Below are 6,000 nucleotides of genomic sequence, written 5' to 3' on the forward strand. Positions count from 1 at the left end.
GTGAGCCCTGTCTTCCAGCTTACAGACCAAAAAAAAGAATAGCATCAACAGCAAAAAGAGACAGAAGAAAAGGGGAGGGAAGAAGCAGAGGAGAGAGGAGCTTGAAAGTGCAAGCCAGGTCAAAGTGGAGAGAAGAAAACAGGCTTAGCTGTCTGCTGCATTTAGAGTCATTGTTTTATCTGCTTGAGAATTTTATGCTGCTTTTCAAAACAAAAGAGGTTTTCCCAAGTGAGTTACAACCTGTGCCATAAAACATTTAAAAATAAAAACCAGTTTCTAAAAATGTTTAAACACGGCAGCATAAAACAACAGTATTAAACACTTTGTAGCTAGACCTTACCAAGATTCCACATACTGTAAAACCATTAAACAATATCACAATTTTCAACAGAGGGCAGTGACAATTCAAAAACCAACCCCTTTGTTTTAATCAAAGGGAGAAGAAGAAAAAAGGTCTAGCTTGCTTAAAGTAGACTGGGAAGAGTTTAGCCATAGTCCCCAGCGAGCCTTTTGGCCTTTCTCATGTGCCAAAGGAACAAGTGCCCTGGTTTCTGTAGTCCTGGGGCAACAAAACTTTCTGTCTGGAAGCTACACTGTGATGCATCCATTATTAACAGAGACAACAGTCTTCACTTTAATATTGCAACCAGTAGATAGACCTGTAGCTACCTGGAAACACAACTAAATCTTGGTCCTGATGTGGGTGTCAACATTCTCACACGAAGAGTCACATAGCTGCCTTACACTGAGACTATTGGTCCTGTTCCATCTCAGTTTTGCTTAAGTGGCTCTTCAGAATGTCAGGTAGGGGTCCTTCCCCAGCCCTGCCTGGATGTGTCAGGCCAGGGATTGAACATGGGGCCATCTGCACGCAAAGCAGCTGCTCTGCCACTGAGCTATGCCTCTTCTCCTTTGTGACCACTTGTGGCAAGAGGTCAGAGTGGAACCTCTTGCAGTCTCCTCTTCTGAGCAGGAGGAAGAAAGAGAAAGGGCTGCTGTGATGGACATAAACTGGTTTCTGGGTCTAAAATATGGCAACTCGAGCACATACTGTGTGACATTGGTGTGGCTGGAGAGGCTTTGTCAGAGATAGGCAGGCAGGTGTCTGGATAACCATATGGATGCATAATAAAATCCCCCAGCAGCCCAGCCCTAGGAATATGTTAACTGTTTTGAAGCATATTTCCAGGCAAGTGTGCTCAGGATACATAAATATAATAAACATGATTAGGATTGATGCGTAAGCTATACAGCGTCACAAAGAATATAGTGCTGAATCCTTTGTATGGCACTTTCAATATCAGCCGATGTGTGTACACATGCAGTTAGGAAGCCCAGCCAAGCAGAGTTCCCTCTCTGGTCCGCACACCAGAAGAATAAATAGTTTCTATGTGGTTTTAATGGCTGCCTTTGCAGCAGTCCTTTCTGTGACATCCTGACATCCTGTGACTTCGTTTTCCTTTGTTTTGATTTTTTGCTTAAGGAGTTACACTGGCATCACCATTTCCACCCTAATCCGAACAATGCCCTTGGCTCTGCTGTTTAGCCATACAGAATCCTCTGCCAGAGAGGTTTTCCCTGGTAATATTCTCCGATTACAACAGCTTTGTGTCTAGCAGGGGGGAGAGAAGGACCTTAAATGTTATTAAACCTCATCAGCACTATGAAAAAAAGGTAAGTGGTTCACTAGCAGCCTGCATTTCCTTGACAATGCCACAAGTCTTCCACAGGGCATAATCCTTTAAGCTCAGGAGTTTGGTCACTTTTGTTCTGATTATTACAGCTCAAAAGATTTGACACTGACACACATCCTCCAAACCACTTTCCAGTCTTTTGTTATGCCAACATGTTCTTGTGGAAACAGAATAATTGATTCTTATTGTGGCCTGTGTTTAGAGTTCTTAAAAACTCACAGTGTACCCAATCCATTGTGACTTGATGAAGTCATCCTTTTGCAGAGTTAGTGTCCCATTAATCTATCAGTCATCCCCCCCCCCCCCCGGACCCAACAACCAAAACAAAATAATCTTTCCATCTGGAGCACAAGGCAGATCTGCTAATTTACAGAAGATGGAATTTATGGGAGATGGATCTGTTAGTGTTAATGGCTTCGGATTGCTGGATGCCAAGGGCAAACCAAATGGCCTGACTGCTACATCATCACGACCTGCCTGTGGGCTTCTTTCCCATGATGTGTGGATGGCAACTGATAGAGACTGAATGCTGAATTCTATGGACCTTTGATACAACCTTGCAAAGCAGGTCTTTGTGACACAGTCCAGCCATTGCATTTTCTTGCATGCTTATGAGAAGCATCCATGTACAGATGTACTGTGTGGATAATGTGCATGCTGCCGACGGGTGCTAGGAGGGTCCATGATCTGCAGGATCCTGGAAGCAACTCCTGTGATTCAAACAACCCAGGAGAGAAAAATTGTTCCATAGCCACAATAGCCATTTTTTCAAAGTGAGATTTCCCATCTTCATATACCATGACAGACCATGGTTCAGTGGTAGAGCATCTGTTTTGTATGCAGAACCTACCAGGTTTGAACCTTGTCAGCACATCCAGGTAGGGCTGTGATAGATCCCTGCCTGAAACCATCCTGGAGAGACATTGCTGGTCAGTGTGGGCAATACTGAACTAGATGGAGCAATGGTCAGAGTCCGCATAAAACAATTATTATTATTTAGATTTTTTAAAGTCACTTGTTACCAAAGGCTCCAAGTGACTTACATTTAAGTCTATAAACAAAAATATGTTATACCATTAAAAATTCAAACAAAACATTAACGTTCTCAAGCAAAACATCTACAGTAATAGTCACAGGACGCTTTGGCAGCATACTTAACAGCTGAACAAAATCAGCTCAGTCCATCAAAAGCCTGAGTGGAAAGGTAAGGCTTTTCCTTCTGCTAAAAAGATGTCAGCAAAGGTGCCAGGCAGACTTCGACAGGTGGAGAGAGCGCCACAACTGAATAGGCCCTGAATAGACTTCCTGTGTTCCTGTAAACAATCAGTGCTTTCAAAATAGCTAGAGCAGCTTGTTTTGCCTTTGGGAAAGGCTTGAGAGTGCTTTTTTGCCAGGTTACTTCATGTTCACTCTCTGGCTGTCCTCAGAAGGCCAGGAACAATTAGCATGTGAAGAAAGGGATATGGTGGTTTTACGTGATGGCTTTTGTATAATTGGAGCAATTGTATAATTTGTTCTTCAGCCAATGAGCAAAAATATACATCTGAAGGATAAGTAAAATAAAGCAGCTGGCAAACTGAATAGAAAATGATGCACGTGAATTACAGCATGACCCTCAGACAAAGCCCTCTCTGCTTTCTAGGACTCCAGTTAAACCCAGATTCCTCAACAGTGCACCGTCAAAACAAACAGCAGCATTAAACCAGGCCACAGCATTTGATAAATTGAGAGGGATTTCCTCCCCAGCCCCTCTACCCTAAGTACAGAAAGCTCTCTGCAGCCGGTTTTCCTGTGTTCTGCATAGTCATCCATCTTCTCAGACGATGTTTGTTTTGTGTTTGCCAGCAAAACATATACAGTAATTTAGCTTTCCCATAATCTCCCAGCTATAATCCAGACAGATTTCTCCTGGATTTCTATTATCTAGATTTAGCAATATGTTGTTCACTGGGCAACTTAAATTGCTGCAAAGCCTTTAGTCCTCACAATAAACATATTCTGATGCCCCTGATAATGGAGACAGCGGATTGTTCTGGACATTAAGCGCATGTAAACTTGTATATTTGGAGGGGGCACAGGTTGAACAGCTGGGGCAAAGCCTGAATGGGGTCCACTAATTTCACTGCACAACAAAAGCACCATCTGATGTTTACATGAACCCATCATAATAATGAGGGGAATGAGATATAGAGGATCGCCAGCAACAACTATGACATTTATTTGCAATGAGCTTTGGAGGACAACAAATATTTTCCTTATTTCAAAAAGATGGAATGGGAGATGTGTTGGGTGATTGCAGGATTACAACCAAGGCTACAGTCTAAACAATAGGAGTAACTCTTGTGGAACAAAGTGAGTCTTACATCCGAGTAAACCTGCATAGGATTGCACTGTAAAGCAGCTCTCTTCTGAGGCCCATTCCTTATTTTGCTTTTGCCAAGTCTGCCACTGGGAATTTGATACGCTAAAGCAGGCAGAGAAGGGAGAAGCTGCTTCCAGGTGAACACAATTCTGAATTGTCTTCAGAGTAAAAGTCTGGGTCACTGCGTAAAAAACCATTTGCTTACCTTGTTGATTTTCATGCACAATGTGTCCTTCTGTGGCATAGTTTATTATTTTCCCCATTTTATGGAGACAGAACTGAGGTTGAGCTTGGGATAGCTCAGTCAGTAGAGTACGAGAGTCGTGGGTTCGAGCTCCACTGTTGTCAAAAGATTGCTGCATTGCAAGGTGTTGGACTAGATGACCCTTAGATGTCCCTTCCAATCCTACTATTCTATAAAATAATTACTTGTCAAAGACTATGCAGTAAGGAACCCTTATCCTGAGCTTTGCCTACTAAACTGACTGGCAGTGGCTTTCCAGGGTTTCAGGCAGGCATCTTTTCCCAGCCCCATCTGGAGAGCCCGGGGATTGAACCTGGGGCATTCTGTGTGGAAAAGAGATGCTCTGCCACTTAGCTACAGTCTTTCCTCACTTCCGTAGTGAGACAACAGGTGAGCTGGGATAAGAATCTCTGTTTTCTGTTACCATGTTAACAACAGGCACATTAGGAAGCTGCCACAACCCACACCAGAGTAGTGTACAGTGGTGCCTTGGGTTAGAACTTACCGTATTATTCGCTCTATAAGGCGCACCTGACCATAAGGCGCACCTACTTTCTTTTTTTTGGGGGGGAATTAAAGAAAAAAAAATGCGGCTCTTGGGGGCTTTTGCGGGAGGTGGGGGAAGTGAGAGAGCCTCGCTCTGTCCCTTCTCCCATCTCCCGCAAAAGCCAGGGACAGCTGCACGAAGCCTCCCCAGGGTAGCGGGATGAAGGTAATTCATTCTGGAGGTTTGTTCTTAACCTGAAACACAACTTTAGCTAATGGGGCCTCCTGCTGCTGCCGCACTGCCGGAGCACGATTTCTGCTCTCATCCTGAAGCAAAGTTCTTAACCCAAGGTACAATTGCTGGGTTAGCGGAGTCTGTAACCTGAAGCGTCTGTAACCTAAGGTACCACTGTACTAGTAAAGTTTGACATGCAGGAGCTATGGTAATCATGACAGCTCCCATAGTTAGGCCTCCCAAAGGGAACCAAAACCAGCAGGAAGTTTGCTGCTCATCTAGAACCGCCAAAGAGCAGCAGTTTATTAGGGCCAGCTGCAAATACCGGTAACATGACCTGGCAGAAGGCGCAGTAGTGGTGAGCCTGCTGAACTTGGCTGGGGAAACCTGGGCTCACTTGACGGAGTGATGTTGGGCCAGTCATTGCCTGAGCCTAGTCTTCTCCAGGGGGGAGAATAACGAGGATAAAGTGAGATAGCCTACTCTAACTCTTAGGTCAAGGGAGGAAGGGTAGGAAACAAATGTAAACAGCATTAAAGCACCATGTGGTTCACAGATTGCCATTTCACATGCTAATGAGACAAATTTTAAACTATTTCACAACGTTTTGGTTAGTCCTAATAAAGGCATTGCTCAGCTATAGATTTTGGACCAACACAGCTTTGTTCTTACGGACCAGCATGTCTGCTGTGGTTTTCAGAAAAAAACATTTTGAATGTTAATGATGACATTTATATGACACTTTTCCTGTGCTCAAAATAATGTTATGTTGGTACCTAACACCTGGGAAAAGTGATGGCTGTGTTTGGCAATATAAAGTCCTGGAAGATATCCGTGTGGCAGGTCCTGGTGACCTAAAGGCAAACAGAAGGTTCTGCAAGGAATCAAGAGAGTCACTCTATACTGTGAGCAGCTAGATCTATAGTTGAGCTAGAAAGTGTTCTGATTGCAGAGGCAGCAGAGCCACACCAAAGTCAGT

This window comes from Podarcis bocagei (genome assembly GCF_964188305.1).
Source record: "Podarcis bocagei genome assembly, chromosome: 14".
Classification (NCBI taxonomy): domain Eukaryota; kingdom Metazoa; phylum Chordata; class Lepidosauria; order Squamata; family Lacertidae; genus Podarcis; species Podarcis bocagei.